The sequence below is a fragment of the Aphelocoma coerulescens genome, chromosome 19 (genome assembly GCF_041296385.1).
Source record: "Aphelocoma coerulescens isolate FSJ_1873_10779 chromosome 19, UR_Acoe_1.0, whole genome shotgun sequence".
Lineage (NCBI taxonomy): Eukaryota > Metazoa > Chordata > Aves > Passeriformes > Corvidae > Aphelocoma > Aphelocoma coerulescens.
The window spans coordinates 4,453,809-4,475,912 of NC_091032.1; the positions used below are offsets into that span (position 1 = coordinate 4,453,809).

The window sequence follows — 22,104 nt, forward strand, 5'->3', positions numbered from 1 at the left end:
GCTCACCCAGGGCAGGCCCTGCTTTCTGCTTCCCAAAAAGTTGCTGTGCCACAGTGTTATCACAGAAAACCTGCAAGAAGAAGAGTGAAAAGCAGTTCTCTCTTCTCAGCACTGAAATCTCCTTTGCCAGAGGCATCGCAGCACAGCTAAACCTGCTGACCCTTCCACATCCTCCAGGCTTGGCTCATGTTGTGCAGAAAGTGGCACTGGAGCTTTTGGCCCCTGTTTCCACCTCCCTGTTACTACTCACAGGATGACTCGTTGGTAAAAATCTCAGCTATTTGCACCTCTGCAAACCTGATCTCCACATGAGCCTCTCTCTGGAAATGCCTTCCCCTGGAAATGCATCCCCATTACTGCCCACAAAGGACAAGGCCTTGCTTTTACAACTCCCTCATAAAGCACCAGGCTTCTTAAACTCTGCAAACAATCTGGGAACAAGATTTCCCTCTGAGCAGGAACACACAATTACTCCTGCTTTTGAGAAGGTGTCTGGAGCTACACCTAAAGTGGCCCAGCCTGGAGGGCTGAAGGTACCCAAAGGTAGATAAGAGCAAGGCCCACACAACTGCAGCTCCTACCAGGCAACTCTTCATTTTGGGCAGCTTTGCTTTTGTTCCCATCCCAAAGGGTGAGTAGAGCAAGGTGGGGTTTAAGGTCTTAGGTGGCCCTTTCCCAGAGAACAAAAGGAGGCAGTCACAGAATCATAGAATGTCCTGAGAAGGGACCCACAAGGACCACTGAAGTCCAGCTCCAGTCACCCACAAAACTCTGCAGACACCACGTGGCACTAAGCTCCTGGTGAAGCCATTCAGTTTGTGACATATCCCATCTCATCAGTCCCCAAGGAGTGAAGATGATGCAGGTGGATGTTTTTCCTCCTTTTGCAACCTTCAATCTCAGAGTAACAGAAAGGGCTTGGCAGGGCCAGGAGATGCTGGACCCATTTTAGCACCACTGATTCAGGTCAGCATTTCATCTGGCCACCTCATGGCACTTCCCAGAGTCCTATTTCAAAGTAAGCTATCCAAGGTAAATTATGCTTAAGTTTATATGCTTTATTTTATCCACATAAATCATGAAACAAAGTCCATAGGGAACAGGCACTCTATACTTATCATAATATGTAACTTAGTTCCCCAGAGACTGAGTGTGTACAGAACAGCTAATAAATGGTTCAAAAAAACCCTGGGTCATTAAATCTTGTTTTATATCTTCTTGTTTCCATCAAAGTATGCAGGAGTGGAAATTCTCTTTCTAAGACAGGCTCCTACTTTTCAGCCAACTGGGAATAGAGCCAGCTGAAAAGAGAGAACCCCACATACAGCACTGACAGCTGTGCACAAAATTCATGAGCTCAAGAGACAGACTGCTGCAGAGACAGGTGTCCGAGATCTAAGTTTAGCTTGGAAGATTAAAACAGTATCTACTAAGAATGCATTTATTCTAATCCTCTCTGTGCTAGAAACTACACATGCATCACTGATGTACACATCCTGGAAACATCCGAGATACGTCTTTCTTGTGTAGGATTTTATCCCATTGTGTTCAGGGATAAAATAGGTTAGTGCTAAGACCACAGAAATGCACCAGCCCAGCAGAGAGATGTTCCTGATGTCTGAGGAAGGGCTGGGAACAGTCAGGATCCATGGGCACAGAGAGATGGGGTCCAGGCTCTGCCCACCCTGGCAGAGAGCAGCCCCACCCCAGATGTTCCCAACACAGCGAGGATGTCTTATGTAAATAAGAGCTGGGAGGCAGATCAGGTGTGGCTCTTACAAGACAAATGTGCTTGGGAATTATGTATGATTCCATGTTTAGCTACCCTGGTACAAATCCAGAGTAATTCTTTTGATCTTCAGGCAGCACTGCTCTAAATACACATTAAATGGAAGAATGTACCCTCTGTCCTCACAAGAGCCAAAGGCACAGGAGGACTCAGCTGTGGCACCTTCCCAGTGGAGCTGCAGGTTGGAGGGATGCTCTTCCCCTCAGTGGCCTGACTGGGTGAAGAATCCACTTCCTTGTGACAACCACAGATAGAGCAGAGCAGACTTTGATGCCTTAAGCTTGTAGTCCCTAAATTACAGGCAGCCTGGGAAGGCAGGAGATCCAGGTTTTAGATTCACAAGAAACAAAGGATGAATCACATATTTAGGATCATGTGATACAGTGCAGTTGCATATATAATTGTCTATCAATACAGGTAGAAATTATCATATGTTAATAGAAGGAACTTGATAATTTGGGTGACATCAAAGTCACAAAATCAACAATAAGACAGGCTTAATAAACTTCACCTCCTTCACTCAATGAAACACGGGGCAGGTGCTCACCTTTGGAAAGCTACAGAGCAAAATTCCTGGGTTCATAACAAAAATTTACACATTATTTCCCCTCAGAACATATTGAACCATAATCCTGGAATTTTTAGAACTATTATCACTCCCAAAGAAAAAGAAGTAACAGAGGGCAGGGTATTTTAAAAGAGTCACTCTTTAACCCCAGGATTCCTCTACATCTCTCAGTTCCACAGATTCAAAAAAGTTCCCCAGTTTTGTTTGGGGGGGGAATGGAATTTCATGGTCATGAAAATTTGCAAATACTTGTTTAATTCAGCACTTTCACAGGGAGACAACATATCATTCCTAAGATCTCATGGCAAAGCTGCTCCTAAGGCTATCACAGAGATTACTGTGTTGGCGCCGACCGGCACAAATTATAATACATGGCTGGAGCTGCCATGCAATTCCTGCAAGCAGGAGTAATCCCTATCCTTGCATCATCACCCCAGCGAGCAGGAGGTCATGTGATGGGTGCTCCAGACGACGTGGGGGAGGACAGGAGCAGGGAGGATGTTTTTAATTTATGTATTTAACATATCTCTAATGGGCACCTGAGAAGCTGCGGAGTAACTTTTCTGCAGCCTCTGGGAAAACCTCTGTGGGGAATTGGCTGGGCAGCGAGGGGATGTGGAGGAGAGGAACAGGGCACAACTGCAGCCAGGGGCTAAACCAGCCTGGGGGTGGCCACAGCCCCACAGCTGCAGAGTTTGTAATTCTGAACATCCCCACAGCAGGCACAGAAACCTCTGCTCACTGGGTAAGAACGCCCCACACCACTGTACCCATCATCCAAGGCTGGGTCAGGTTCTCCCACCACTCCAGCATCCCAAATACCTAGGAAATAATAGTAATAATGATAAAGATAATAATGATAATAATCCCTACAAACCCCCCATGTGGTAGGGAAGCACTGGCTGTCCCCGAGTGCAGAGGGACATGAGGGCACAGACTGAGCATTTTTCCTCAGAATTCCCCACGAAGTGTGGCAGACTTCCAACATGTGCTGCTTTCACAGCAGGATCAGCTTTCCATGCCCAAGACTGGTTTGGAAGGGGAGCAGTGGGAACTCCACGGGCTGTACTCAAAGCCTCCTCCTTGGGCTTTCCCACAAGCACATGGCAAAGTGACTCCCAGTTAACAACTCATCACAAAATGAAAACCATCTTCCCTTCCCCTCTGCTTTCAGGGCAGCTCATGTGAGAACTGTTTAGCTTTGTCTACTGGCTCCTCAGGTCTGGGCCTTTGGGGTTTTCCTTGTGGATTCCTGCCCTAATACAATGGAAGACACCAAGAAAAAAGAATAAAAAATCATCAGTCCAATACCAATATTCATGAACATCCCTTGTGTGTTTTGGCCTTGCTGAGATTCCTTGGTAATTAATTCACAGCTGTTCCTATCCTTTCCCTGGATCACCCCTGGGACTCCAGACCCTCCCAAATGCACCACAGCCTCAGGACACCACAGGAGCGGTCCCACACCTCACAGCAGTGAGACCCTTCAAGGAAGGGTTTCCTCAGGCCTGTGAGGTTAAAGCTTAAGGGGACAAAGCACTAATATGGATTTGAAATGAGAAAAGAGCTTGGCCAGTGAATCCAACAACTCTGCCCCAGAGTTAAACCCCAAGGGTCTTCTTTCCAGGGCTCGGGGACAGCCTCACCATCCTGCTCCACCCACCCCTTGTCAACAGAGGAAACAAGACCCCAGCAAGCCACCAGGCTCATTCTTTTCTCCTCCTCACATGTTACAAGGCCACTAAATTAAAAGGAGTGCTCTTTAATTCTTCAGCTTTCAACCCTTCCCAAGCACCGCTTCTTTATGGATTTCAAACCAGTTTGACAATACACGGTTCTTTTGGTGTACGTGTGAGTTTTGGAGCAATATTTAACAACTAAATTAGATGTGTGCGTAAAACACACACATGGCTGCCTAGATATTAGGTGGGGTCTTGTTATATAAAGGCAAGAACAAAGACCTTTATATTGCAGCAGGCAGGAGCAGCCCAGGTTTGTGCCCAGTTCACTGCTGGGAAGTGAACTAACAGCTCAGTGTTTTAGGCACCATTATTCATGGCTTTTGCATTAAGCCATTCACATTCTTTTAAATTCCACTTTAGGCTGCCCCTATTATTTTTAATCCCTGCCATTTCAAGGCCCCTGTGGCAGAGCTCTGCAGTACTGGTGTGGTGGAGGCTCCACGCCCAGGATCACCATTCCTCAGCCACAGCACAGAGGCATCAGCTCAGTGTCCTGTGCTGCCTGCAAGGGAGAAGAAGCTCCCTGGCCAGAGGCCAGTGCCCTTCAAACCAATCTGCACATGGCCTAATCAGAGCTGTGGTTGGCTCTGTATCCTCAATTTGTTGAGTCACATCAATTTACTGAGTTTCCTCTCCCTTTAGAAAAACACGCAACTGCCGTTTTCTAAACATATTAACTCTCTTCAGGCTATTTTGTTGTGTAAACAGAAAGACAAGTGACTGGGCATTGCAGGCGAGAAACTGATGCTCACTGTAGCCTGAATTCTTTGCAACTTCACCAGTTTTTTTATACTACTTTAATACATCTTTTGTTTCATGATGCCATTTGAGAATTATGCTGCGCCCTTTTTCCTAGACAACTCCAGCTTAACTACAGCTGGAAAAAAACCCCACTGCAGGGGTAGGGATGCCCTCCAGTTAAATAGAAAATGTTGCACATATTCATCCATGCTCAGAGACCCTCCTCAACGCCCAGAATGCCAATGGGATTAAACCTGAGGTTGCCAAAGCCACAGATTGCCACCAAGATCCTAGAACCTTTGATCAATCACAGGTCAGAGATCTTCCCTCTGCTGCCAGTCCTACAGCCTGGTGTTCTCCTGAACCACATGTGGAGCCAGCACAGGCACGAGGCACAGAAGCCAACCCACAACAATCCCACCACTCCTACTTCTCACCACTCCTCCCCCAGCTCTGCTGCTCCCTCCTGCCCACGGGAAAGGCAGGCTGGCCTCAAAACAAGTCCCAGGAGGGCCCAACTTGCAAATGAGGAGGGCAACATAACTGGCTTTGCTGCAGGCTGTGAGAAACAACAGACAGGCTGGTTAAGGTGATTTCAAGGTCAACATCAAGTTGCTGTTGGCATTCCCTTCCTTTTGGCTTTTTTGCTGGTATCTTCCATCAGCCTCTCCCCATCATTTCTGGGAAGGGCCATCATCTTGGTGACTGTTGTCCACCCCAGGTCTGGTTTTGGATAGGGCTCTGTACACTGTTAGTGGAACACACCACAAAACAGGATTATTCCTAGGCTGCCTCTTCGCAGGATGTTTTCCATGCCACCACGCACAGCTTGTACCAAGGTACAGATTTTCAGCTTTCTTCCCTCTGTACACTAAAAACTAAAGCCGAATATTTGTTCCCTTTTGTGTTACAAGATCACAACCAAGCTGCCAATCATCTGGCCAAGGGGGTTATGCAAGAGTCAGGTTTACTGTAAAGTTGTACAAATTTTATAGGACCACAAACACTTTAACTACCATGATGCTTAAAACTCAAGAGCATTTGGAGAACAAGGAGAGTTATTCAGGCTCCACACCATTTTGGCTGCATGTTTTCCAGGTGTATGATTTCACCACATGGAAAAACACAGCCATTGCCAAAGTGAACTCATAAAAACCTTTGATGAGTAAAGTTTGGATAAGCACAAATCATTTGAACCGACAGTTGGTCCAATTCTCAAAGGGGTTTGGCAGACATAATATAATTCGTGGTTTCACACACAGGCCATTTTTCCCTTCCCTCCTCCCCCCCAGTCTTCACAAATTCGGAAGATGTTGTTCTAGAAGGTACACTGGGTTGGGTTTGCTCTGTTTTTCTTTTCCCCTGAAGGGTTAGGCACCACACTCTTGCAACTCAAAGCCATTTGGGGCTGTGAGTAAGCCAGCAAACAGGTTTTCCAGAACTGTGTTTAGATAGTTGCATGATCTGCCTAATAGACATCAAAAAAAAAAAAAAAAAAAAAAGAAAAGAAAAATTAAACTCTGGGTCTCTCACCACCCATTTGCTAGCAGGCAGGTAATATAAGGCAAAGGCTTTAACAATCTCTTCCTCTGACACATTGGAACATGTTATTTCAAGATGTGTGGCGTCATTTAAGGCTGTGCCATGAGATAACAGAGTATTTACATCTCGGGGCTGGGAGCAGGGTTGCTTCAGCTTTTAGACATTATTGACATAATATTTTCTTTGATAAACAATCTATCAGGAAATTGTCATATTCATAACTGAGGTAATGCCAAGGACTGAGCAATCCTACACAGTGCAGGAGGCAGCTAGAAATAACATTAGAGAGCACAAACACAAAGGAGATGAAAATCCTGCTCCTAAAGGATTTTGTTCAGCCTTGCTAGGGAGAAAAGTGTTCATTTACCACTCCCACTGTCCTTCTCTATCCACCTGGGTAGATCCAACAGGCAGCAGAGCTTGGGTCTCTGTAAACACAAGTAAAATTTGCTTGTTCCTCCAGAACTGGGGTAGAACACTCATCCTGTAAATAGATCATTTGAAATTGACCATTAATTAGGAAGTTTTAGATATTTGAGCTGTAAAATCCTGTGTTTTGCACTTCGTGATGCAAATGAAAAATGGATAGAGATCAGGTGTTTAATATCTATAGCATGAACTATAATTGTCAGTAGACTTCATGCACCTCATCTTCAACAAGTCAGCACGTTATCTTCCCCTTGGGTCGACAGACTTCCAGCAAATCAGTGGGGCTTTTTTCCCCATGTTTCCTTTGAGGAATTTTTCCACAGTTCAGGAAGAATTTGTAAACTGATGTTTGCTATTTGTAACTTCCCAATGTCCAAACAAAATCTAAAATAGTCAAATTGCCAAAGTAGAAACTTTAGGTGGTCATGTGATGTGTCTCTGTCCCTTGCTGAGGTGTATAAAAGAGAAGCAGCAACACACAGAGCTTCTTGAAATTAATTCACTCCCCATGCAAGCTTTGCCATATTTCCTTATAAGCCTTTCCAATAAATACTCCTGAAAATTCATGCCTGCAAATTCACTGGATGGAATAATCAGGGTAAGCGCATGCAAAGAGAGAAGCAAACTGAATCAGCTTTTTGTCTGCTTTTTTGAAACTTTTAGTATTTGCACGATTTGTCACAATCCTCCCTCTTTTTACCCTCATGAATAAATCCTATTTCCTCCTACAGGAACTCCAGGGATGGGACAGAAGTTGCCCTCATGCAAGTCAGACGCAAACCCAAACCAGAGGTGTGAACAACAACCTCAAATCACCATCTTCTACAGCGAGGCCCAGTTTTTCCAAGAACCACAGCTGCACAGCTGGGAAAATTGTCCTTATCTTTCAAAACATCCATGTGCTCGTGCATTTTGGGGTCTCAGGTGTGCCCGTGTGCACATGCACTGGGGAGACTGGAAATTACCTGGGCCTTCCCTCTGTCTGTAGTGATGCCTCGAAGCAGCTACCTGAAAACAGAGACTAGACAAGAGTAAGAGAATGAAAGTAGGCATTTATTTGAAGGGCCTTCAAAGGCACACCCTGGGCAGTCCAAAGCCTCCACCCAAGATGGACCCTGGGCCACGGGTTCTTCACACTTTTATAGGTTTGGTCCATTTGCATATCAGGGTTAATTCTCCAGTTATAACTTCAGTTAATGATGTAATTACCCCGAGTTTGCCCCTCCTCTAAAGGCTTTAGTTTACACATTTTGGGGCCTGAGACAATCGAGGTATCCTTGGAGAGCAAACCTAGAGAGGATTTGTTATGTCTGACCAGCCTGAGAGAGCAGTAACTAACGGGCCACACGAAACTTCAGAGTTACACACCAGGCAGTACAGGATTTGAACAATATGAGAGTTAAAACCCAAGGCATCAGTAGGATTTAATCCCAACAAACTCCCCTCAACTTCAGTTGAGGCCCTAAGTCGTGACTTGCTGCTGTGTTCAGCTTCCTGGGCTGTTCTTAAGAGCTCAAGCTCGCACAAGCCTAACGATTCCCCTCACTTTTACAAGCATATTCATGTTTGCTGTCAAACGCATGAGTTACTTTTCTGCAGGCTATTGCAAGAGAGCAACCAGTAATTACTGCAACTGCACAAAATGCTTTTTTATTTAGAAATGTATTTCAAAATGGGTTTGGTGATTATACCATCACTCTCCCAAACTAGGTAGTCACTGGCAAACTGTTCTTCTGCTCTGGAGTTGTAGAAGGGTCGGTGCATTTTGATTTCCTACGGAATAATATTTCCTCTGCCCTTCCCTTCCCATACTGTGTGAACTGAGTTTTACCTTTTTTTTTTTATTCTATGCCTTTAGGGGCTTATTGGAAGATTTCCAAACAGGAGGAAGTGTCTTAAAGCACAGCAGAAATGCATCTTCAGTCATTACCAAAACTTTACGACACGATTTCTTTGTGGAGAGAGGCTCCAAACCACGGTTTCCATAGAGAGCCTTCGGGAAGGGCACTTCCCTGCACGTACTCAGGATGGCACCAGAGCTGGATCTCTAGAGCTAGGTTTGCAGTTGGACACCCCACAACAGCAGCTTCCAGAAAAGTCTCAGTGTTATTAAATACTAACATGACACATGCTTTTGATAATCCAACTTTTATTTGCTTATCTAAATCAGAGTTCTGAACACCTTCCAGAAAAATTTTCTGCCTCTCTCAGAAGAAACCCCAAAGCCTTCAGATTCCTAACAGAGAAAAAGTAGTTCAGGAAGCAGGAATTCAAGTTTCAGCTCATTAGTTTCATTTATTAGATCAAATCAATAAATAGGTAATATATATTTATAGACTTGTTTATATAGCAACTTACAAATATGATATATTAATACACCATACTTGTTATATAAAATTTTAATATGTATTAGAGGAAAATTCCAGAGGCCCCCAGTGAGTTATCCTTTCCACTGAGTCCCATGTTTGCACTGACTCCAGCTGTTTCTTTGGACATCAGTGAGGACTGTCAATAGGACTTTTCCCACACATGGTATATAATTACAGGCTCAATCCTTGAGTGACACCAGATTTCACAGATTTAGAAACTACATAAAATCATACTTCTCTAATTAGCTTTTAATCAAGCACCAGCAAGTAAACATTTAAACAGCTGAGCCCAGACCCTCCTTTTAGAAAATTGCTTCCACTGAAAATTAGTGTTGTAAACTTTTCCTATTGTCCTTTTGCAAGAAGAAAACGTTGTTGTTACTGACAACAACTAAAGAAAACTTCACCTTTTCATCCCTGGTTATACAAAGGCAAAAAGGACCCTTTATTTTAGCCAAAAAAAAAAAAAATAAAAGGTGGGAACTATTTCTGGGGTTGAAGGCTGGTTAATGGGCAACTGGGACATTATTCCCACCACTGGTTAGAAGGTGAGGGATGAAGATGGCGTGGAAATTATAATTTGGAGTGATCAGGTCTCCTACTCCTCTGCTGTCCCACACATTTCTAAATGGACACTCTTATTTATGCAAATCTCTAGCTCAGGTAACTTACAGAAGCTCGCCACTGTTACAGATCCTTCAGGATGCAGGACCATCACAGAAATCATAACAACATCTTACACAGGGACAGAAAACTCTGTTTAACATACCTGCACCTCCCGTTTCTTTCAATTTTTCTTTGTTTGTGCGAAATCCTCAGCCCTCACAGAGCACCTACTGCCTCCCTGAGCTTTGATTCCCCTTATTTATCCCTTTATTCATTAATGAAGGCATCCTTAGGCAGAAAGTGTTGTCCAGATCAGAAGCAGGCAGAGTTTCTCAGCTCAAACTTTTATCCCGGCCCAAAGAAAACAGGCATATTTGGGTCAATAAAAACATTGCAAATTTATGTTGGATTTGTCACTTCAGCTGAAAAAATAAAAGTCATCAGCCTGAAAGTGCTTACACATTTTCAAACTGAAATTAATAAATTAACTTCAATTAACACGAAAATACTACAGGCACTTTAATGAAAGGAAGCATTATGTATTGAGTCAAACGGCATTTTATTCAACCTGGACCAATTCCCCTTTTTGGTCCCTTCACTACTATCACCATTTCTCCAGAATCTTTTTAAGAAACATTTTCCTTGCAGCTTTTTGGAGCAGACTGCTCTGCCTGTTTATTCCCTGCAACATTTCAACTCCTTACTGCCTCTTCCAGGAAAATTTGTGCCTACCAGTATCAGGATTACTGTAATTAAGAAACCAGAGGAATTCTTGCTGGAGACAAAACTGTCCCATTTGCTGGTAAGATCAGGGACAATCCAACAGGTTTGTTGTATTCTGGGAAATACAAAGCTGCTGCAGAAGGCAGATTTTGCCCATGCCCAGCCTGCTGGGACAGGAGCTTGTGAACATGAAGCCTCCTTAGCCAAAAACTTTTTGACTCATTCCATCCAAGAAAACGTTCCTTTAAAAAAAAATTTTAAAAACCCAGAACCCCCTCAGCCACTGTCACCCAGGGGTCAGAAACTACTTTAAATATATAGATGGATCTGAAGGAGTTTAATGGTCTGTAATGACAGATACAGAGCCCCTCCAGCTGGGTGTCACAAAAATTAGAGTAGTCACTTTACAAGGAGATGTGGCAAGAGGGATCCCTTCACTGATTCCTCCACCAGAGATCCAGCTAATTACCTGCCAGATGGACACAGACGTGCTCAGAGGGGTTGGCTCAGTGAGAGGGGGTGTTTAACATCCCCTGGACTGGTTTGCTGCTGTCCCCTGCCAGTCCTTCACCTCTGATTTCACATGAATGCTCAGGCTGAAATGCCCAGCTCTGCTAGGACATGGATACGCATCCATTGGCCATTTTGGCAATGCTCAGGGACATTTCTGCTCACTGATTTGCTCTCTTAGCAGCTGGGGACTGGCCAGTCTGCTCAGCTGGGCTCTCAACTGCAGTCCTTGAATATTGAACTTTCCCTTAGTGCTCCCATCCTCCTGCACAGCCATAAAATGCAGATGCTCCTGGTGGGAATAGGCTCCAGATCTGGACACACAACAGAGTGGAATAGGTATGAGGAGGTTTGGCCCACAATGAGTGGAGGGGGAGGATTCATTGCTAATGTCCATTCACAAGCCTTTTTGGCTTGTAATCATGGGAAAAACATGGGGTGTTACTTGTTCCCAATGCTTCTCCATCCTGGCTACTGCCTCTCCAGCAGAACAGGTTGGGATGGCTTCCTTGGAAAGAGCTGGGAGATGCCTGTCTCCTTTCTGCATTCTCCAGTGCCACCTCTGAAAGGAAAGGAGCCCCATTTCTTAAACAGCCAATACAGGGAGAGATGTTCTGAACCACATGAACGATTTCTTTAAGGTTTGCAAGCCTGTGGCAGAATTCCCAGAAATGGGCACTGCACAGGGACTGTGCAGCACTGTGGGTATGGTCTGTCCAGCCACGGCGGAATTGCTCTGGCAGGAGCCTGACACAGCACAGGGAACACCTGCAGGTCCAGCCCAGTTTGGGATGAGATTACTTACAAAGCCCAACTGTGTAACCCTAGTCAAGGACACCCCTTCATCGGGGAGAACAAACGAGGCAGAAACATCTGTGGGGTTTATTCGCACCACTTCCTCCTGCCCTCCAGATAAACCAGCCCATTCCCTCCCAGGCTGTGCTGCCGTGCCGAGCTGCATCACACCCCGGCTTGTGGGATTACCAGAGACTGTGTATGAATGGGGAAAACCCTCCTGGTTGCAATAGGCACCTCACCCTCTCACCAGGACACGGTTTGGACTGGCAAATGTGGTCCTGTTAACCTGAGCAGCACCACAAATTACAGCGTGCCAGCGTTAATGGAGACCACACCCTGGAGGAGGGGAGGGAATTGATGTGCAGCAGCGTGACAGGGCCGGACAGAGGCAACGAGACAACAATTTCCATCACACGAAAGCTGCTAATTGGAGTTTAACTTGTCTAACCAGCCCCTCTACAGCACGTCAAGGACAAATTTGCTAGCACCCTGGAATTTGTACTCAGGTGTGCATTCCTGGTTTGCCAACATTTCATGTGTGTTTCAGGTGGAGCCAGGAAGGGCTCTCGTAAAATTGATCTTTAATTGTGAGTGCAGACCTAAGGTGGGAATTCAGCTGGATAATTTACAAATGGGAGGTTTGAGCATTGGTGTGGTGGAATGAAATTTTCTTCATCAGAATCCACAGCTGACCAAACTCAGATCCCTATGCACAGACTTCACAGACCCAAGGAAGTCAGTGGAATCAATGAGTCTTCGGGACAGAACTTGATTAAGGACACTAAATATTATTTCTGGAATCAGTGAGTTTTCCCAGAATTCTACACAAAGCCCAACCTTGCAAACAGGTGCTGTGGGATGCAGAAGATACAGGAAAAGCAGCATGGAAAAACCAGCACGTGATGTCTCTCTTAGGGGTGGAATATCACAGATGGAAATACAGAAATGGGTGATGACCCTGCTACAGGACAGAAGAAACTCTTCCAGCCACACCTCAGCATCCACACCAGAGACCCTCCTTTAGCCAGGCACTGCTGACTAAACAGAGAACTTTAAACACCAACAACCCAGATAGAGACCCAGTCTGGCTCCTGAGGTGATGTTGACCCAGAGCTAAACCAATTAGCCCATTTCCTCTTCAAGTGTTCTCAAATGCCACTTGGCCGTGTCACTCCACACCAGAGAACTCTGAAGCAGACTAATTACACTGGCAAATGTTTGATCAAAAATTACACTCAAATGGCATGGACTGCAAGAGGTTACCTCCCTCTCCACACAAGAGGCCTGATTCAGGACTCTGGGGCAGCTCCCCTTTAAAATCAGTGTAATTCTGCAAGTTCAGGAAGCATGAAATAGAGAAAAAATAAACTTATTTTTGGCACACAGGCCAGATTCATTTACCAGCTGTGCCCCTCTGATGCTGCCCAAATGTGGCTGGTGAGCCCATTACAGCCTTGACTGGCTCAGATGAGGGCAGGAGGAGGAAAACACCACCTCATTCTCCATTGAAAACAGCCCAGAGGCACAGCCCAGCCAGAATTTTAAGCAGCTAAATGCTGCGCATCGAAGTGAGATTCTGTCCCAAAACTTCCTGTGGGTTACATTTGCACCTCAGTTTCTCTACCTGTAAAATAATAATTACCCAACACACCAGTTCTTGTAGGACTTAATTAGCACTTGTCAACCTCTTAGAGCTCCTCAAGGGAAGAGGAGATGTGCACCACAAAGTACTAATTAATGGACGAAGCCTTTGGAACAAAGTATATGATTCTGTTGTTGTCAGATCTAATAGAGTCATAAAAAAACAGGGCTGCAAGGGATATCAAGAAGTAACCTAGGCTGTCCCCCTGCCCTGAGGCATGATCAAGTATATCTAAATCACTCTTGATAGATGAATACCCCTAAATCTTGGGATGCTCGAGCTGTGGATTAAAATAGATAAAGATGGGCTCGTGTAACACGTGCGTGGGGCTCCGTGGCTCTGCTGAGCACAGATAAACACCCCCTCACACGGGGCCTCTCCAGGGCTCTCTGCACTGGCCTGGAAGAGGCTTTGCTGCTCCTCCAGTGAAGGTACTGAGCTTTCTGACTCCTTGGTACTCCAGCCCTGGCAAGAGAAAGCCCCATTGCAGCATGTGAGCCCCAAATCTCAAAACTGGAATTAACGAGACTCTCAAAATGGGAAAAACAGGGAACAAAGCAGAGAGGTGTTAAAGGATCTGGTTGTGAGGGGCTTCAGCCAGAATCAGAAAATCAGCGCAGGTCATGCAAGCCTCACACATGGCTGGATTGCAAGACTTTCATTCTGTAATACCTTTAGATCATTTTTGTTATGTTTTTCCCACTTTTCTCCCCTCTCTGCAGTCCCAAGAGTCCATCTAAAATACCATTTGGCCTAAGGTATCATTCAGATGTGGCTGCTGAAGCATTGCACAGCCTTAAGTGTAAAATTCCCCTTTTTTTCAGCTCTACAAAGATTTTTAGAGGGTTTTGTTAAATGTTTTAATTATAAAAATGTGACAATTCAAGCCATCTTTCCAAGACACACATGCAAAGTACAGTAGGAGATACCTTTTATTTGATTAACTTCATACAGGAGAGCTTTTGAAACTTATACTTTCTTCATCAGGCTGGTAGATAAAAGCTAAGCCAGGCAACTGATACAGCACTGCAGAAGTTTATTAAATTAACCAATTAAACTGAGGCAATATACAATTTACAGAGGCCAAGGCAAACAATAGAAGGTGGAACACACTCCCGGGGCTGAGGCGACCGAGTCGTGTCAGCATTTCCATTATGAAGCTACTTCAGAGTTATTGTGGGAGGTGTGTAATAAAAAAAAAGAAAATAGCTTAAACCACTGAATTCAGTCATTCTTAGGGATTCCCAAACATGCCCAGGCGGATGGAAGAGCAAGATGTAAACCAGTTTTTCCCTAATTTTGTCACTGAAATTAGAAGGGAGGTGTGGCCTGGGGAAACAGGTTGGCAGCTCCAGGGAAACAAAGGGAGGCTGGTTCTGCACAGTGCCCTGCTCCTGGCTGGGTGAGACTATGACCATAATGAAGGTGATTAATCAAGTGCAGCACGTTTGTGTGGGCTGAGACAGAGCCTGCCCAGTAACAGAGCCCTTTGTGGGGATGCAGCAGCATCCTGCCCTCACCCCAGCCACCCCACACCGAGACAAATCACAAACACAGCAAAGCTGTCGGTGTCCCCAGAGCTGAACCACACAGGAGTACCTGACCCATGGATTTGTCACCTCTCCAGTGCTAAACAACAACCAAAGGGGATACTTTTCACAATAGGGAGAACCCAGTGTGAGCTGAACTCCCCCAAACTTTTGAGGGGTTGGCATCAGGCTCAAACCCCAGTTTTAAAGGCTGCTCCCCTTCCCTGTATAAACTGGGCAGATTCTTTGGGTAACAAAGAGCCAGTGGTTTCACGTTGCATTTCACAGCACATGAAAACCTTTTCATGAGGTGCAAACCTTTTCACACAGGGAAAAAAAGGAAGGAGGAAAAAAAGGGAAAAAAATACCGAGATGGAAACACTGACACCACATTTACTGTAACAGCGTGATCAGCAGCAACTATAATTCTCCTTCAAAAGGTTGCACCCACAATGCTTTCTTTGGCCTGTGTACCTTGTATATTGCCTTGGTCTAACTGGTTAATTTAATAAGTTTCAGAAGTATTTAGTTGCCTGGCTCAAGAAGTTGGACACAATTTAAAACCAGGTAGCCTGGCTTGTGATCACAAGTTGTTCTTGGGATGGCATCTCCATGGTTCAGTGCAGTGTCCCAGCTCTGCTCCTTTTCCTCTCTGGAAACCAAACAAGCCCGGCTCAGTTCCCAGCAGCACAGAGCAGCCACAGGGCTCTGGGGAGGGGAGCAGATTGACAAACAAAGGGTAAATTGAATTAGCTGAACCCCCTCAGCGTTGCAGCTCTGCAACAGAGTTTAAAGGAGCACTGGGAAGGCACAGGGATGGTTTGGAAGAGGCAGGATGCCATGGCAGATAAGGACCAGCCTGGAACCCAGGAGACTCACTGCTGTTCTGCCTTTGCCCGTGGCCCAACACATGACCCTGAAGAAGCAACTCCATGTGGGTTCTTTCTTTCCCCTGTTGCTCTTTTTCTGCTTTGATTATAAAGTTTTCCATGTGATTTCATAATCCTGTTTGTGCAAAATATGTATTTGCATAACATCTCACACAGCAAGGCCCTGATCTCAGCTGGGGCTTCTGGACATAAAAGTCATGAAGAGACACATTAGCAAATTCAGTGTGTTTCAATGCCCATTATGAGTATTTTGTAACCAATACTGAAGATTCTACTGTGTTGTTTTGCCAAATGACACAGGACAGAGGAAGGTCCCGTGTGGAGAATATGTGCTGATCCTATTCCTTGCAGGCAGGACCCAAGGGGCATCTTGGAGATGGAAAAGGAATTAGTTATTTTTTAGGCTAAGAGCAAAATCCTAGAACAGATGCATAGCTCCAACAACCCAATAAAGACATTTTTCTACCCCAGCCTCCAATTTCACCAGATCTTCTCACAGGATGTTGGTGCCTTCAAACCCAAATTCATTGGTTTGGCCTCACATGGACACACTATTCAGTCCTAATCTAACCAAAGGCTATGACTGAAAGAATAGCTCATGGACCATTCCCAAAATAAACATTATTTCTACACAGTGTGTCTCCCTTTACACTCATCTCCAAAATGGTGAAGAGCAAATGAAGGGAAGAAAAGAAATTAAGACAAGAAGTGACCCATCTTCCATGCCTCAGGTTTGCAGCTAATAACTGCCTGATGAGAGAGCTGCAAAAAAAGGCATCTGAGCCAGCAACAGCACCAGCAGGGGCCGAGCTGGAGCCTCAAGTCCTGGCAGTAGCAGTGGCAGTGCCCCAAGAACAATACTTAGAAGGAGTAAGGGCAGTGGCAGCAGACCCTGGGGCTGTCCAAGACCTAGAAATCCCATCCTTCTCCCTGGGGAAGGTGCAAGATTCCTGGTAGCACCCAGGAGTCTGCTCTTACAACCTAAAGGAGGGAGAAAAACCAGCTGTAACCTTTATCCCCCTCCAAAGCCCCACAGATCTCCCCAAAACAGAGGCAGAGCAACGACACTGGCAGCAAACGCTTTTGAACAGCAGGAAAGAAGCACCATTTTCAGAGCTTGAATTTTTGATGTTTGTCCTGTGAACTTAAATGCAGATTGGATTTGGATGAGGCAATTCCACACAGGCCAAGAAACAATAATGGATATGCAAGTTATCATCATCTACCTGGCAGTTCCTGGGGGTCTTGAAGGCTCCTGCAAAACACCCACTTGCACAGTGCCAAGAATCCTGACAAAGTGCCATGACTGCTCCAAAGACAGATGGGCAAGTGCAAAAGCAACTTGTTCAAGAGTTTATTGAGTCAGTGACAGAATTTGGGACTCTTAATCTGCACCTGGTGTCCTCCATCCCCACCCCTGGTTCCTCAGTGCATCCCACAGTGCCAAACAGCCCCATCCGGCCAACTCTGTGCTGACCTGCTCCCGCTGAGCTCAACAGAAATTTGCCACAATTTCTGTGAAATTTGCAGTTTAGGATCTTGCAGAGCTGTGGCATTCCCTGCACAACTGCTGCATGAGCAATGCTCACAGTTTGGGAGCTGGGGTTGCAACGCTCTGTGCTGTGCAGCACAAGGTGCAGAATAAGCCCTCTCACGCTGAACATTCCTTCTCTGCATGCTCCAGCTGAAGCTGGATGTTCTCTTCCTGATCTCAGTAGCTGGGGGATTTTTTGGTTGTTTTTCTTTTCCTATTTTGAAATTCCTTAAATTAAAATTGCCCTTTTAAAGGGGAAAACAGGCTGAATTGAGTCAAATCCCCGTTCCCTTCGGTGATTTGCTGCACAGGCAGCTGGGACAAAGCTGGCTGGGATGTCAGATTCCTGGTGCTTTAACACAACAGGGCTGTTTCCCCCCAAGTATTTCTCTAAGAACTCAGAGATTTCCTTCTCCAGCAAACACCTGAGCAGAAATGACTCACCCACAATGTCGGCAACTGGCACAGACCTCTCAGCCCTGGTGCCAAGCCTACATTTATATTGTTGAAACACTGAAAAGGGGAATTTTCCTTCTGTGGCTTCCAAAAAGGCTCGTCCATATCTATTTCATAGACACACAGAATATCCTGAGCTGGAAGGGACCCACAAGGATCATCAAGACCAATTCCTGGCCCTGCACAGACACCCCAACAATCCCACCCTGGGCATCCCTGGCAGCGCTGTCCAAATGCTCCTGGAGCTCTGGCAGCCTCGGGGCTGTGCCCATTCCCTGGGAGCCTGTTCAGTGCCCCAGCACCCTCTGGGGGAAGAACTTTTCCCTAATATTTTGCATAAATAGTAGCTTTATGCCTGTTTTTGTTAGGAGGGGTAAGAGATAAGTTGGGGTAAAGCATATTTGTAAGACCAGCCATACAGAAAAGTCATTTTTTTCAAGCTCATGAAACATTATAATGCATCTATCCCTAATCAAATCACTTTTTATTTTTTCTGCCTGACTTCCTTCAAAAATACTGCATATATATGATCATGGTGTGCATGAGCATGCATCTCTAATAACTTTTGAATGAGTTGGTTGCTTTCAGCCCAATTTGAGAGCGAGACGGGAGTTTCAGAGCTGTCACGTTGCCACAAGTTTCATGAAAACAGGCAACTGGATGGAAAAGAGAGATCCAGAGGCTGGAAACGTGCAGAGTGAGCTCAGCCAGTGTCAGACACCACAAAAATGACATTGTAAAGGCACTGACACTTGGAATAGCCTCCATGGAAAGTTACAATTGGCCAAGAGACAGAAAGTCACAGTACACCAAGTACTACCTGAATATTTATTCTGAAGGTCATCATAACAAAAGTCAAAAAAAATGACTGGCCTACAAGATACAGCACTCAAGATACACTTAGCAGACAAGACAGCTAGATACTTCAAAGGAAGCCTACAAGCAAAACTCCTATTAATTTTAACTAAATCCTAGGCTGGACACTCCTGTTACACCCATGTAATCATTAATTTCAGAAGAGTGACTTTTGATATACCCCATGGTAAGCCCCAGATCATACAAATCCACTCTTTATTGCCTGAGCAGTGCCGTTGAAAATCAATAGGATTACTCATAATGGTAAAGTTAAACACCTGTGAAAGTGTCTGCAAGACTGAGGCCTAAGGCCTGGTCTAGGCACAGCTTTTGTACTTGAAAACCTGGTTCACATAAAGGTTTGTTTTGTTTTTGGTTTTATTTTTAAAGAAAACAAGAGAATAATTAAAGCCATACAACCACTTTAAAATGGACACATTTTTATTGCTATAATGGGAACTTCCAACAGCACAGCCATTCCCAGGTCAGTTGTGCTGCTCCAACTGCACTCCTGGTGTAGGGAATTGTGCCAACCCTGTTAACAGCAGCCACAACTTCTACACCTTGAGCAGCTCAAGGAGCAGACGCCAGCCCGCTCTGTCTACTCAAAGCTCTCCAAGTAATTCATGGAGAGTGCCTGAAGGAACAAGCAAGACCCAAGTTTGAAGGACATTTGGTCTGGAGCCTGTCAAAAAGTATGATTTTTAAATTTTTTCTCTCCATAATTTTCTTGCTCTCCTCTGGGTGTGCACCCATAAGAAAAAATTAAAAGGAACACCAAACACACCTAAAAAACTTTTGAGTCAGACTTTCATGTGTGCAGAATTAAGGAAGGTGAAAAAGATCAAGATTGCCCCACAAGAAGACAACAAAAAAGGAGTGTGCATTCTGTGGAAAGCACCACAAACTTTCGGAGATGCCAGGAGGAAGAGGGGGTGGAACAATGAACTAACATGTCTGGATTGCTAAGAGGTTAAAAAAAAATGTCACACTTTCAAAGAAGAAAAAGACAAAAGACATTAAGAGTAAACAGGAAATTTGGGAAATCTATTTCACTCAAAGTAGCAAACATCTGGAATAAATTGTCAAGAACTTAAGACCATCAAAGCAAAGTATTAATGAGGTTAAGAGGCAGCTAGACTGGAGGAGGAGACTGAAGAATACAGGGACAAAGGAAAGAGGTGGAGCTGAGAGAAACCTGGAGGCAACAGCCTCTTTAGCCAAAGGGCTTTGTTTCTCCCTCTGCCCAGTACTTCCTTATCTTCTTGTTGCTCCAGGGGTAAAATATGGGGGGTTTCTACTGGATTTTGCTTTATAGAAAGGGAACAATTCTTTTTTTTTCCCCTTTAGAATTCCATGCTGGGATCCATGACATGGGACATCATTGTTGAGCCACCCAACGTTTAACTCGGAGAAGCACAAGAAAACCAAGCACACTCTACCCCTTCCACCCATCAGAGCTTTCTGAAATCTGAAGTCCTCATCCTTCCCTTTCACACTTCAAATTAAGAATAATTCTTACTTTTGTTACCAAATGTTGCTTAAAGAAGAAAAACCTCATCCCTTTAATCAAAGGATTTAGCAAACATCTCCATGGATTCAAGAGCCATCTTTTAAAACTTTTTGGTTTAAAGTAATTCAAACCAGGCTAAACAACACCTTTAAAGATGACAAAAACCAGTAGGCATAAATGAATAAGGAGTCTAAGAAGGAAATACTTAGCATGACTTATCCTTTAATATCCAGATCCCTCTCTAGTAGGGATAATCAGAAAGCTATGTTGGCCCTTACTCAAAAGAAGGGAATGGTCTCCCATCTCTGCCTGGACTGTTATTAACTATATTGGTTACATTCACGGTCATTAACATCCTTTAAAAGATGATCTTGGGATTTCATTTTCCACCTCCCGTTATTGAGCAATGGAATATTCATAAAACATTAGATGGAAACAACTGAGAAGAAAAAGAAAAGAAAAGAAAGCCTCCAAGTTCCCATCCCTGCCAGTTAAATTACACTAAACCAAGGATTCAACAGCAAATTGATTCAGGAGCGGCAGGATATATGCACACACGAAAAAAGCACACTGGGGGGGATGGAGAATAATAAAACATGCACTTGCCTGTCCTCTGCTCTAACAACCACATGCAAACTTCAGCCAAGCCTGACAGAGTGGGAGAGGTTTCAAAGATATGAAGTTCCTGTGGGTTTCACAGTGCAGGCAGCTGGGTAAAGGATGAAGATGCACTTGAGGGCTCCACCAAACTCAAGTGTTTAATAGACACAAGAGAATCCACCCCAGCCTTCATTGTGGTCTAATAGCACAGGGCCCTGCTGCTGTTTGTTATCAGCCAGGCAGCCACATCTGAGGAGTCGATGTTTTATTGGGAACATCTGCTCTTGTCTTGGTGAGAGCAGCTGAAGCTCTGCTTCAGCCTCAGCTGCTTCTGCATTAGCTGCTCCCAAATCCATCCCTGCACCTTTGTCCCCACAAGGAGCCAGCAGGGCTGGTGGGAGGTCACAGGGAAGGCTGAGGGGCAATTCCTCAGAGCCCCCATGCTGCCACACACAGCATTGGGGCTTCATTTTTAACCCAAAGCTCAAGAAATATGCCTTGGTACTTGCAAGGAGCACTGAGTGAGACCGCAGGAGTTTTGAATGAGTGGACACATTCAATTTACCCGAATTATTTGGTGAATTTGGCCACCACCATAGTGGCCATGAGAGGAGGGGTGTCCTCTTCAAGGAAGCAGTTCAGACCCAGCACATCACTTCAGAGGTCTGAAGTGGCCTCTGGTCTGTCCCTCGCTACACTGAATGTCACAAAAGCACAAAAATCCTACTTCTCACTTCCAACCCTTCCCCGAAATGCCACCAATACCCACAGCAGTTAAACTGGCCCAGGCCTCTTACCTTCCTCCCAGTCCTAACATGGAAAACCAATGACAGCAGGGCTTTGAGGAACTTGGCTCCATTTTTCTCACTGTTTTTACCTCAAGACTTAAACGTAACTAGAGGGAGCCATCTGGAAAAAAAAAAAAGGATTTTTTTTCTTCCATCAGGCAGGTTCAGCAGCCTGGAAAGGCCCTGCCATGAGGACACACTGCCCAGCACCCCAGGACTTCACCCATTGCAGCAGGCACAAAACACAGGAGATCTTTAACAGTAAAAGCAGGTGGTTGTTTTTCCAGGGACTTTAATGAGTGTTGTAGTGGCTGGAAAAGGTGATAAGCTTTCTATGTTATATGAAAAGCCAGGGGGTTACTTTATATAATCAGCCACAGCTGACTAAACAGGGCACTGAAAGTCACTCACAGCCAAGGGAAGACAAAACAACAAAACCCCCACAACCTTCCCGTCCCACCTCCCCAAAGAACCCGTTCC

General features: G+C 45.0%; 1 long non-coding RNA gene across 3 annotated transcripts; it reads right to left on the reverse strand.

Moving 5' to 3' along the window:
* Window positions 1-4,782: 4,782 nt before the first annotated feature.
* Window positions 4,783-21,058, reverse strand: LOC138120711 (uncharacterized). 3 transcript variants are annotated; one of them, XR_011155939.1, is made up of 4 exons: window positions 20,843-21,058; window positions 7,777-7,819; window positions 6,750-6,866; window positions 4,783-6,308 (listed from the first exon to the last, which is right to left on the reverse strand). It is a non-coding gene; the product is annotated as an uncharacterized lncRNA (long non-coding RNA). The 3 variants fall into 3 exon arrangements; XR_011155938.1 differs by having other exon boundaries at window positions 7,777-7,832; XR_011155940.1 differs by lacking the exon at window positions 7,777-7,819.
* Between the last annotated feature and the right edge of the window lie 1,046 nt (window positions 21,059-22,104).